The 14,713-nt window shown below is 31.1% G+C and overlaps 1 protein-coding gene across 1 annotated transcript in view; it reads right to left on the reverse strand.

Moving 5' to 3' along the window:
• Positions 1-14,713, reverse strand: part of LOC143049634 (centrosomal protein of 162 kDa-like) — a 247,218-nt gene that overhangs the window by 5,438 nt on the left and 227,067 nt on the right. The gene's annotated exons all lie outside the window — the stretch shown is intronic.

Raw genomic sequence — 14,713 nt, forward strand, 5'->3', positions numbered from 1 at the left:
AACAAATACAAAATATGCACAATGCACAACCTCTCCCTCCCCTTTTAAAACATATTAATATAAAATAAAATAATCACATACTCTTTCAAATGGAAGGCTGGCTAACTCTTTAACTCTTGCAAATGTTAGAGTGAATGTTCCCAATGTTAAGAAGAAAAAGCATGATATAAAGACACACAGTAGTTTAGCTGACAAAAGATTGAACAAAAGATTGAACAAAAGAAGCCCATTAGAATACCATAATAAGGTGGACAAGACATTGAAAAAACTCAATAAAAAGAAAATAAAGTTTTTTAAAACAGTTATCATTTAAAAACTTTTGGTTGGGTAAAATAAACTTAGCTCTCCACCTTGATTGTAAATATTTGTTTTTTAATCATCATAGTAGAAACAATATTTGTTTAAAAACAGGTACATCCTAAGAGTACAGTTTAATACTATACATTTCATATTTACTGTATCATTGTAAAACCATTTACAAGATACAAATGTTTTTCCTCCCTCAGCCTCTAAATTGATACTGTAAGTTGTGAAGGTCATGGTTGTTACTCTTAATCTCTGCACGAAAAACTTTAACTTGGTTCTTTAGATCTGCCTCTTGATGAGGTTTTAAAAGACAATTAAGCACAAACATAAGAAACGTAATTTTCATAAATATTTAATTTCTCTGGAGGTGCACTTGATAGTAAGTAAGGAAGTTTGTTAAAGAAAGCAATAACATTTTAACAGGAAACCAAATAGTCGAGTATAATTGGTATTTGATACTTGGTACTACCGAGTGTTACTCGAGTACGTATGAATAGGCATGTTAAAAGAAGAAACAATATTGGTAAGAAGTTTTATGATCTTTATGAAGCTTGTTTTTAAGAAGAGACCTAAGCTATTCATACATTTGATTTTTATCTAAATCCGTTTTCATCAGTGTATGAACAGATGAGGTGACATTTTTTTTGTTTGGTCTGTGTCACTATATTTTAAACTTTGAGTGATAAAAGTTAATGTTAGTTATTATCCATGAATTATCTGCATTCAGTAACACTGTACCAGCCTACAATAATTTTTGATTACGGTATGATGATAATGCATGACCTTACAAAATCTCGTATAGATGACGTAACTATATTATCTAAACCTAGATTTGTAACATTAATCGTATAGTTTGATAAGTCAAATTATTTTTATTATTATTGACACACAAAATGGGATACGTAAGTAAACTTATTGCTATTCAGTATTGATTTTACTCATTATTGAAGGCTATTCAGTAACCTTTAAATTTAAGACAATATTTATTGAATACATAGTACGTATTTACTATGTTCTGTTTCACGGTAAGCATGGTTAATAAAATTGTTCTAAAAAGATAAGGTTAGGTGCTAGAATTTTTGTCCTAATCGATGCTGGACATCTTTAAAATAATAGTAGAAGACAAAAAAGATTAATTGTTCCGATTTTTTTTTAAAAGAGTAAAAAAAAAGTTGAACTGTTTTAAATCAAAGTTCAATGACATGCAACTATTAAATTTCTGCTTATACACATTCTTTTGGGGCATCTTATACGTAAAAAATTAGTATACCAAAAGTCGGACGAGATAATCATTTATTAAACAACTATCGAAATGTCTTAAAAGTCTGTATTTATACAGTTAAGCTTTGTTCTGAATTCTGGTGGTTTAAGACGTTCTTGGGTTTATTCTACCTATAACGTTGGAGGATCAATAAAACTTACTTAAACATACTTTAAAAGTTGTCAAATGCAGAAAACCAACCGATTATTTAAAACACATCAAACGTTTGCTCTTCCATTTTTCACCTGTGTTTTTTATAACATTATATCTTAAAATTGACAAAGGAAATGGGGAATATGTCAAAGAGACAACAATCCGACAAAAGTACATTAAATAGCAGAAGTACATCAATGATTCTGCAAAACAGCGAGAAAATCCACACTCGGAGTCTTTTTGTAATGTGTAAACAAACAATACAGGTAGCGTGGGCTCTCTATAGCGTTTATACAATCCATATGTCAGCTAGCTGAGGTACTTTGTACTGTGCAATATGTAAGGCACCTTTGGCGCTCTGTATTGTGTTAACAAACAATATTTCAAAAAGATTGGTCACGTGTATGAACACATAGTTCGTCAGGAAGTTGTATCACACTTGCGTGTGCAATAAACAATATTTCAGGTAGCTTGTCATTCTGTTGTGGGTTTACAAACCATAAGACAGACATGTTAAACTTTATTTTGTGTAAATAAACATTATGTTAGGTAACAGGTGATATTTAAGGTATGTACTGTGTAAACAAACAATATGTCATGCAGCTTTGACACTCTGTCTTTTGTTAACAAACCATAGTATGCCAGAAAGCTTGGGCATACGGTTATGTGTAAACAAACACGTAGCTTGGTGTTTCTTTATTGGGTAAACAAACAATATGTAAGATAGCTTTAATTCTCTTCATTGCATAAAAGACAAATACAATATGTCATGCAGCTTTGACACTCTGTCTTTTGTTAACAAACCATAGTATGCCAGAAAGCTTGGGCATACGGTTATGTGTAAACAAACACTATGTCAAGTAGCTTGGTGTTTCTTTATTGGGTAAACAAACAATATGTAAGATAGCTTTAATTCTCTTCATTGCATAAAAGACAAGTATGACAGGTAGGTTAGCCACCCTGTAATGTGTAAACAAACAATATGGCAGGTAACAGTAGTACTCTGTTCTGTCTAAATTGCATTTAATTGACAAATTCATGAAATTATTTTGTTAATTATTCAAAAATATTCTAAATATTCTGCCGAAATTAATACAAAGGAATTTACTTTAAATAAATCAAATTTAACCAGTTGTCCTTTTCTAGATTTAGATATTTGGCTTTTACACGGAAAGCACTAAAAGTAACGACCAAAAGAACAATATTTTGTTCCCTATTGTTATTTTTTTCCTTTTTAGATGGTGATACTCCATCGGCACAATCTTACGATGTTTACATTTCTTAACTAGTTCGCTATGCCCGTGTCTGTTGTGACGTTTTTGATTTTAGCGAACGTAAGATTTGGTTTTGAAGTTTGGTTATACCTGTAGAAAACTTATTTCAAATGGGATAGCACATCCTCATTTTTACGAAAAAGATGTTTAGGGTGCCTGGAAATTTAAAGACGATCCCTGTAAATTTTCGACTTTTTAATAAACTTCTTCTAAAAAGTTACCAATTCAACATATTTTTTTTTTGTTATTAGTAAATTAAAACAAACTAAATATTATCAACATTCAAGGATGTCCACCATGTATAACCTGTTGATACTTGTATTTTGGAATTTCACCAGGTCAGGTTTTTCTCCGACTGTTAATGACGTCTTCACACCAAATCCATTGGATGATTGATGTGAATCGCCCACTCTGTGTTTTGTTATTGTTTTCAATTTCTATTTATCCATCTTTTGAATTCAGCCCTTTTCAACTGGTTTTTATAGTTCGTTCTTATATTGTACGTTAACATTACTGTCCCGGGTTAAGAAGAGGGTTGAGATTTCATTAACATATTGAAACCCGCCACATTCTGAATGTCTGGGCCTGTTCCTAGTCAGGACAATTTTATTCAGTGGTTGTCGTTTGTTGATGTGTTAAATATTTATTTTTCGTTTGTTGATGTGTTAACTATTTATTTTTTGATTGTTGATGTGTTAAATATTTATTTTTTGTTTGTTGATGTGTTAAATATTTTTTTTCCATTCATATTTTTTACATAAAATTAGGCAGTTAGTTTTGTCGTTTGAATTGTTTTTCATTTGTTATTTCGTGGCATTGAATAGCTGACTCTGCGGTTTGGGCTTTGCTTGTTGTTGAACGCCTATAGTTGTTAATTTCAGTATCATTTTGGTCTTTTGTGCTGAGTTTACTCATTGGCAGTTATACCACATCTTTGCTTTTATAGTTTCAAAAGAATTCAATAATAAAAGAAACCTGCGAGAAATTTCAGCGTATGCACTCTTGTTTCTTCTTTACAAAACACTAGCATACTGAAGGTCCAGTGTGCAGGTTGATATTCAAAATAAATATTGCAAAAGACTTTTTGAATGACAATTAAACCTTTCTGATCTTCAAATGTGAAAAAACAACAACTTTTTTATTCGAATATAGATGAAAAGTGTACAAAAGATCGCTTTTGTCTTATCTTATATGCGCGAGGGTTCCTTCAAACACTTGTCTAAAACAAAAAAGCGAAGAAGCCAGATTATTTCATTCATCACTCAGATATAATGATGATGGCTTTTGTTCTACTAACATTCCAAACTTTTCTGAATAATTTCTATTTATATATCCAACAAAACTAGAAATGAAAGAAACGTCATGGCTGTGTCTGCCCAATTATTTTACTTATATCTCGACATTGACATGAGCAGTCATCTCAGTACTAGAATCTCTGATAAAGAGGACAACTTCAATTTTGAAATTCTAAATTTCTTCACTTTAGGAGCAATATATTATTTCCCCCTGCACATGCAATGTATGTTCCTATGTTCCTAACGTTTTCGGACTTCTAAGGCTTGGACATAGTAAATGTCAAAGAACGTTTCGTTTAAAAAAATGCAATTGAAGATTTATCAAGACAATGTTGATTAATATTCAGTATCTATTTCAAAAATAATACATGCTGGTTCTTGAAGTTAAAATATTAAGTACTGACGTTTTTTATACACTAAATTCGTTTTGTTTGTCTTTGCATAATTTAAACCTTTATTGTTAAGTCCATTTTTATTTAAACAGTTTTAAAGTGGCTCTTCATAAGAAAATGTCTGAACCAAGTCAGATATATGATAGTTGTTATCCATTCGTTTGATGTGTTTGAGCTTTTGATTATGCCATTTGATAAGGGACTTTCCGTTTTAAATTTTTCTCGGAGATCAGTATTTTTGTAATTTTACTTTTTATTCGGTATTAATACATACTGCCATTAGTTTGTTGCTTCTGAAAACATTTTCTTAACACATTTCGATTAAAAACAAGCATACAGAATATCAGACATAATTTGACTATTTATTCTATTGAAATGCTAAATTGACGATTTCCAAGTTTGACAGTCATCAATACAAACGGTTTGACCAATATGATTATTCTGTATCTCGATGCATGTGTGACGTTTGATCTTGAAATATCTGAATAGGTGTCTGATCTGTAAATTAACTAATTGTGACATTTGACTGAGATTTGATTTAAATTGCGAAGGATGTATGGGAAGCAACACAAACTTGATCAGTGCCTCTTGACTTTCTGTTTTTGTTACACTGCTTGATATCAATAAAGCCCCTTTTTTCTAATGATGTTTTATGTTTAGGTTCTCAGAGTCAACTAATTGTAAATAGAAAATTTTAGCAATTGACATTTATGTCCTGCTAACAACTAAAAAAACAAGAGAAAATCTCTCCATTGTTATTGTAATTTGTGAGGTTTAATGTAGAAATATTCCAGTATGATTATGGCAAAATGTAATATAAAATTGAAAATGGAAATGGAGAATGTGTCAAAGCGACAACAATCCGACCATAGAGCAGACAACAGCCAAAGATCACTAATCGGTCTTCAATGTAGCGAAAAACTTCTGCACTCGAAGCCGTCCTTCAGCTTGCCCCTAAACAAATATGTATACTAGTTAAGTGATTATGGATTATAAACTCCGAATTAAACACAAGAAACTAAAATTAAAAATCATACAAGACTAGCAAAGGCCAGAGGCTTCTGACTTGGGACAGGCGCAAAATTGCGGCGGGCTTAAACATATTTCTATCCAATGTAGAAAAACAAACACACAACAATATGCACAGTAAAACTCAGTTTAAAAGAAGTCCGAGTCCGATGTCAGAATATGAAACAAAAGAAAATAAACAGAATGACAATAATACATAAATAAAAACAGACTACTAGAAGTTACTGACATGCCAGCTCAAGATCTCAATTAAACTGTTTGTGTTTTCATCACAATTCCGCCTGTTAGGGGTTGAGTATTACACCATCATGAAATATATGAGAAGAACATGACCCGTGTCATGCCAACAACTGGTTTTAGAATAAATGTGTTTAATTCCGATGCAAAGACCCTATAAGTGAATCAATATTAAAGCCAAAATATGCAATGTTAAATGACCTGACAACAGTTTAAAGGTTTTGTTAGCTTTTGAAGTGAATACTCAGATTGTTGTGCTTTGTGAAGAAAATAACCATTAAAGATTGGTTGTGAAATACCTAAACGTATAAGATGTCTGCAGGTTGAGTTATATTTACGAGTTATTTCCTTACACCGATGATAAAATTTAGTAAATATTTTGACTAGTTTTTGATATCTTTATCGATGTTGTAGTTTAGGTTTTGTATTTCCTAACATAGTTTGTACACAGGACAGTTACTGGATTCAAATAAGAAGGATGATATTACTAGTAACGCAGAAATCATGAAACAACTAACCACATGAGACCAGGTTACGTACATGTAAGCAACTAAAGGTCGACAACAGCTGAAAAACGAACATCAATATAAAAGGGAAAAAAACAGTGGTAGGATCTTTTTCCCAATTATTAGCCAAAACATTTGATAATCAACAATTTGGCTTCCAACAACAATTATTGAACTGTAGGCTCCTGCCTTTGGTAACACACATACATAATACGGATGTTTGCATATTTCCATCCGACCACCTTTACCTATAATAGTATAAAACCAATTAAAATAAAGCGAAATGTTAGCGGATTCCCTCCTCATTTTTACACAATTACTGTCTTTGTTTTAACAACAATACATGGTTCATGTACTGAACAAGATTTTTGTTATCACATAATTTATAATTATGCTTGAAACAAAGCGAACCAAACATGAACAATTTGTTGTATTACATAGATAAAAGAAAATGACAGTAATTGTGTGAAGATGATGAGGAAATCAGTGGGTTTCGCTTTATTTTAATTACATATTGTATACGCTCCCCGAACCTAGGTCAATAGTATAAATCTCATCCGACACAGATTTCATTTCCATACAGTGTATTTTTATATTCTTCTTTGTCAACTTTACCATAAGCTCACCTAATTTAAAGACTTTGTCATTAAAAAAAAACGTCATTGTTTGGACCCACTCGCAGTAGATTGGTTTTTTATATAAAAAGATACATGTATACAATTGAATATCTGTATTAACTTTAAATTTTAGGGATTGATTTTTATTAATATTCCTGTGAGTTTGTTGAAAGCATATAGCTTTCAGTTACATTAATTCGGTAAGTGATATATATATATATATATATATAAATATTGAATAAAAACTATGTGTTGTATTGCAGGGATCAATAACGGGATGGGCATAAACACAAAGGTAATATATTGAAATTGGACAATTTAACATACGCTGATTTACTGATTATAAAAATGTTAAAACAGGATTATTTAAGATTGTCTAATCACTTTTGTTTACAGAACGTTTTTATCGATACTATATCTTTTTTTTTGTCCGTACTAATTTTTCGATGTAACTAAGATTGATTGGAATATTTAAAACAAGATTCATATATTTATGTTTGATATGATATATAGCTATATAAGGAATTTCATAACGACCAAGGTTAGATATATTTATTCATACTACATGTGTATGAAGTATACGATTATAGATTTTCTTCTAGAGCCCATCTGATGTTAATACCTATTCTAAAAATGAGATAGAAAAGGGTAAGGATCATAATGTAATCGATTGGTTTGTTTGAAATGAGTCATTGGACACTTGACTACACATTACTCGTGCAGATTGTGCCGATAACTCTGTTCTGAAACAAGTAAAGTTTGGGGAGCAAGTGTCATACTTTTGTTTTTAATAAAAAAAAAAAAAAAAAAAATAATAATTAATCCCGGGCCCTGCTTGTTGTATAAAAAAAAGGAATTTTGACTATTTATTGACTCAATTGGTTTACCAATATTACACCGACATACATGTGGTCCGAAGATATGTGAACATCAGTAAACTACTGTTGCCTGTTTCTAGTATTCAAACCCGATATGAGGGATGACGTTTGTAGACTTTTCCGCAATTGTCACAAAAAATAAAAACATTCTCAAGAGTATGGTGTGGCTTTTTTTCAAAATTCCAAGGATATCCCCGTTAAACTGTTTACTTTTTATCAAATTGACTAGGTGTCCTTTCAAGCTGACAACTGGGGATTCATCTCATAGAGTGAAAACTATTCAAATTAAGATGTATACGACGTGATAAGTACATCCATTCATTCTAAAATTTGACTTCGACAATAACGATAAAAAAAAACAGTAGGTTGTGTAAGCTATTAAGTACTTTGAGTTTATTTGAATACTAATCGAAAAATGAAAATTATGATACGCTAGTGTTTCTTTATCAAAGTACTTAGTATATATATATTTATTGAATCAAAAAAAATAATGCAAATGACGCAGGTTGTAGGTCGCAGAGTTGTACCCGCGAAATATATGTTCTGGTTGATAATTACCTGTGTTAACATGATATACGTACTGAACAAAATCCTGTTCTATAGATCGTTGTACAATGAATGACAGGAAACAAAGCGATATATTGAAAGTAATTTAATCGATTGAGTAGAGTTGGCTATATTATAAAACTCATATATATTTTCTTATAGCTGATTTCAAATAACTACTTTCACATTCATTTTATGAATAATAATTATAACAAATTGAATGTGTTTGCTGTATCGGTTCATTCCTATTTTTAATTGGCATTGTCATTCAGCCTTTGTTTGAATATTTTATTTAGTCTTCGTGTGTGACTGATTGCTTTATGAGTCCGTAAAACTTCACCTTTTAAAAAAGTAATAAATCTAATAAATTACAAACATTGATCCTGTAGAGCTGCCGATTGACAGTCAGTCGACCAATTGACATTCAACCAATGCAGTGAGGCATGGAAGTTTAAATAGTACTTAAAAAATATCCCGGGCATAAAAACAATGCCGTATTTTGCGAAACCTTTTCAACTTTTGATCTTCAGTGCTGTACAACTTTGTACTTTTTTCACTTTCGATCTTTTATATCTGGGCGTCACTGGTGAGTCTTGTGTGGGCAAGGCGCGTTTTTGGCGTATTGAATTTTAAACCTGATGCTTTTTGTTATCTATTAATCATGTTTTTCTGTGTCTAATATGTTCTCCTATTTATTTGTATTGTAGTCCTGTAATATTATGTTGTCATTTCAATGTTATATTTAACTTTGCCATTAAAGTGCGAGGTTTGGCATGCCTTAAAACCAGGTTCAACCCACCACTTTTATTCCCCTTTAAAAGTGTCCTGTACCAAGTCAGGAAGATGGTCATTGTTATATATTGTTCGTTTCTCTTTGTGTTGCATTTTAACGTTGAGTCGTTTGTGTTTTCTCTTATTTTTGAGATATTGAGATAAGACGTGGCACGGTACTTGTCTATCCCAAATTCATGTATTTGGTTTTCATGTTACATTTGTTATTCTCGTGGTGTTTTGTCTGATGATTGGTCTGTTTCTGTGTGTGTTGCGTTTCGATGTTGTGTCGTTGTTCTCCTCTTATATTTAATGCGTTTCGCTCGGTTTTGGTTTGTTACCCCGATTTTGTTTTTTGTCCATGGATTTATGAGTTTTGAACAGCGGTATACTACTGTTGCCTTTATTTAAAGTTATTTTTTTTTGATCTAATGAACTTAGGCATAAACTATGCATGAACATTCCACTAACTATACACTGTCTTGTGGCATCATTTTGGAAAAAATCTTGGAAGTTTTGTAAAATCCGATTAAAACAAATGGATTTAATAATGAATTAATTTGGTTTTAGTGCTAAGTCATTGATACAGAGTTTGTTCTTACTGTTTGTGTTTGTTTGTTTTTTCAAATTTATATAAAAGTGACTATTACAGAAGATATGACCTGAACATCAATCCAAGTACTAGCTTATGCATATAGATAATCTACATTAACACAAAGTTAGTACTTAAATAGTGACAGACTGTCAAAACAATCAATTCTGATAGCGTCTGCTATTGATGACAGGGGCATTTAAGGTCTAGGGAGAGAAACCAATATATAGTTGTGAAAATAAATTATGTCAATTCGCCCGAAAGGTACTCGTCCCATACTGAAAATTACTGGGTTTTTTTATAAAATTTATAACAATTATTATTGCGACAGTATGCCTTTGACTATTACATATAAAAAGAATGTAAAGACTGTCTGTAGAAGGTTTGGAAGGGGGAAACCATTTTGTGTATCTTGTTAACAAACTTGTTTATAGATTTTGAAAATTCCAAACAATCAAATTCGATAAAAGTTTGTGGTTTTCAATATAAATAACCAATAATTAAAATGTTTCAACAATTTTTGGCAGGAATTGAACGACAAAAAATTATTCTGCCTAAGTTTAAAAAAAAATGTTATCTGAGCTGGCCAGACTTTTCGATTGTTAGCTTTTGAGTTGAATACTGACATTTTTGTGCTTTGTGAAGAATATTACCATTAAAGATTGGATGTGAAATACCTCAACGTATAAGATGTCTGCATGTAGAGTTATATTTACGAATTATTTCCTTACACCGATGATAAAATTGAGTAAATATTTTGACTAGTTTTTGATATCTTTATCGATGTTGTAGTTTAGGTTTTGTATTTCCTAACATAGTTTGTACACAGGACAGTTACTGGATTCAAATAAGAAAGATGATATTACTAATAACTCAGAAATCATGAGACAACTAACCACCTGAGACCAGCTTACATACATGTAAGCAGCTAGAGGTAGACAACAGCTGTCAGCAATGAAAAATGAACATCAATATAAAAGGAAAAACAACAATGGTCGAATTTGTTTCCAAATTATTAGCCAAAAAAGTTGATAATCAGCAATTTGGCTTCAAACAACAATTACTGAACTGTAGGCTCCTGTCTTGGGTAAGACACATACATAATACGGATGTTTGCATATTTCCATCCGACCACCTTTACCTATAATAGTATAAATAGTATATAATAGTATAAAACATATTGAAATAAGGCGAAATGTCCACGGATTCCCTCCTCATTTTTACACAAGTACTGTCTTTGTTTTAACAAACAATACAAGACCCAAGTCTTTGTCATTAAACAAAAGCGTCATTGTTTGAACTCACTCGCAGTAGATTGGTTTTTTATATAAAGATATACATAAAATTGAGAATGGAACAATTGAATATCTATATTAACTTTAAACTTTAGGGATTGATTTTTATTAATATTCCTGTGAGTTTGTTGAAAGCATATATCGTTCAGTTACATTAATTCGGTAAGTGATATATATATATATATATATATATATAAAAATATTGAATAAAACTATCTGTTGTATTGCAGGGATAAAACTATGTGTTGTATTGCAGGGATCAATAACGGAATGGGTATAAACACAAAGGTAATATATTGAGATTGAACAATCTAACATACGCCGATTTACTGATTATAAAAATCTATAAACAGGATTATTTAAATTTGTCTAATCACTTTTGTTTACAGAACGTTTTTATCGATACTATATCCTTTTTTTGTGTCCGTACTAATTTTTCGATTTAACTAAGATTGATTGGAATATTTTAAACAAGGTTTATGTATTTATGTTTGATATGATATATAGCTATATTAGGAGTTTCATTACGATCAAGGTTAAATATATTAATTCATACTACATGTGTATGAAGTATACGATTATAGATTTTCTTCTAGAGCCCATCTGATGTTAATACCTATTCTAAAACTGAGATGGAAAAGGGTAAGGATCATATTGTAATCGATTGGTTTGTTTGAAATGAGTCATTGGACATTTGACTACGCATTACTAGTGCAGATTGTGCCGATAACTCTGTTCTGAAACAAATAAAGTTTGGGGAGCAAGTGTCATACTTTTGTTTTTAATAAAAAAAAAAAAAAACAACTAATTAATCCTGGGCCCTGCTTGTTATATAAAAAAAAGGAATTTTGACTATTTATTGACTCAATTGGTTTACCAATATTACACCGACATACATGTGGTCCGAAGATATGTGAACATCAGTAAACTACTGTTGCCTGTTTCTAGTATTCAAACCCGATATGAGGGATGACGTTTGTAGACTTTTCCGCAATTGTCACGAAAGATAAAAACATTCTCAAGGGTATGGTGTGGCCTCATTTAAAAACTCCCAGGATATCCGCCGTAAAACTGTTTACTTTTTATTAAATCGACTTGGTTTCCTTTCGAGCTGACATCTAGAGACTCATCTTACTGAGGGAAAACTATGCAATTTAAGATCGATACGACGTGATAAGTACATGCGTTCCAAAATTTTACTTTTGACAATAACGATGAAAAAACAGTAGGTTGTGTATGCTATGAAGTACTTTGAGTTTATTTGAATACAAATCGAAAATTAAAAATTATGATAAGCTAGTGATCCTTAATCAAGGTACTTAGTATATATATATTTATTGAAACAAAATAAAATACTGCAAATGACACAGGTTGTTAGTCGCAGAGTTGTACCCGAGAAAATTATGTGTTGGTTGATAATTACCTCTGTTAACATGATATACATACTACTTTACAAAATTCTGATCTATAGATCATCGTACAATGAATGACAGAAAACAAAGCGATATATTGAAAGTAATTTAATCGATTGAGTAGAGTTGGCTATATTATAAAACTTATAGATATATTTACTTATGGCTGATTTCAAATAAATCCTTTCACATTCATTTTATTGATAATAATTATAACAATGTGTTTGCTGTATCGGTTCAGTCCTATTTTTAATTGGCATTGTTATTCATTCTTTGTTTGGATATCTTATTTAGTCTTTTTGTGTGTGTTGACTGATTGCTTTATGAGTCCGTAAAACTTGACCTTTCAAAAAGTAATTAATCTAATAAATTACAAACATTGATCACGTAGAGTTGAAGATTGACAGTCAGTCGACTAATTGACATTCAACCAATACAGTGATGCATGAAAGTTTTTAATAGTATTTTGACAACTAGTTTTCGCTTTTTATGTTATGAACTAAGGCATCAACTATGCATGAACATTCCAGTGACTATACACTGTCTTGTGGCATCATTTTTGAAAATATCTTGGAAGTTTTGTGACATTCGACTAGAACAAATGGATTAAATAATGAATAATTTGGTTTTAGTGCTATGTCATTGATACAGAGTTTGTACTTACTATTTGTGTTTGTTAGTTTTTTCAAATTTACATAAATTTGACTATTCCAGAAGATATGACCATAAAATCAATTAAAGTACAAGCTTATGCATATGAAAATCTACATCAACACAAAGATGGTACTTAAATAGCGACAGACTGTCAAAATAATAAATTTTGATAGCGTCTGCCATTGGTGACAGGGGCATTTTTTTGGTCTGGGAGAGAAACCAATATATAGTTGTGATTATAAATTATCTCAATTCGCCCGAAGGGTACTCGTCCCATACTGAATATTGCTGTTTTTCTTTATAAAATTTATAACAATTATTATTGGGACAGTATGCCTTTGACTATTACACATAAAAAGAATGTAAAGACAGTCTGTAGAAGGTCTGGAAGGGGGAAATGATTTTTTTCCCAAAGTTCGACTTTTTTTCTGTGCCATGTTAACAAACTTGATTATAGATTTTGAAAATTCCATACGATCAAATTCGAAAAAAGTTTGTGGTTTTCAAGATTAATAACCAATAAATGTTTCAACAATTTTAGGCAGAAATTAAACGACAAAATTTTTCTGGCTAAGTTTGAAATAAAAATGTTATCTGAGCTGGCCACACTTTTCGTTTGTTAGCTTTTGACGTGAATAATTATTGTGAAGAATATTACCATTAAAGATTGGATGTGAAATACCTGAACATATAACATGTCTGCTGGTTGAGTTATATTTACAAATTATTTCCTTACACCGATGATAAAATTTAGTAAATGTTTTGACTTGTTTGTGATATCTTTATCGACGTTGTAGTTTATGTTTTGTATTTCCTTATATAGTTTGTACACATGAAAGTTACTGGATTCAAATAAAAAAGATGATAGTACTGGTTACGCAATAATAATTAGACAACTAACCACCTGAGACCAGCTTACGTACATGTAAGCAACTAGAGGTCGACAACCGCTGTCAGCAATGAAAATTGAACATCAAAATAAAAGGAAAAAAACAATGGTCTGATCTTTTCCCCAATTATTAGCCATCATTTGATATTCAACAATTTGGCTTCCAACAACAAATACTGAACAGTGCTAACTGGCCTGGGTAAGACACATACATAATACGGATGTTTAAATATTTTCATCCGACCACCTTCACCTTTGATAGTATAAACCTATTGAAATAAAGCGAAATGTCCAGGGATTCCCTTCTCAGTTTTACACAATTACTGTCCTTGTTTTAACAAACAGTACATGGTTCATGTACTGGACCAGATTTTTTTTTATCACAGAATTTATAATTATGTTTATTGTTTTATATAGATAAAAGAAAATGACAGTAATTGTGTGAAGTTGATGAGTAAATCAGTGGGTTTCGCTAAATTTTAATTACATATTGTATACGCTCCCCAAAACTAGGCCAATAGAATAAATCTCATTCGACACATATTTCATTTCCATATAGTGTATTATTATAGTCTTTTTTGTCAACTTTAACAAAAAGCTAACCTA

Source organism: Mytilus galloprovincialis, chromosome 10 (genome assembly GCF_965363235.1).
Source record: "Mytilus galloprovincialis chromosome 10, xbMytGall1.hap1.1, whole genome shotgun sequence".
Classification (NCBI taxonomy): Eukaryota; Metazoa; Mollusca; class Bivalvia; order Mytilida; family Mytilidae; genus Mytilus; species Mytilus galloprovincialis.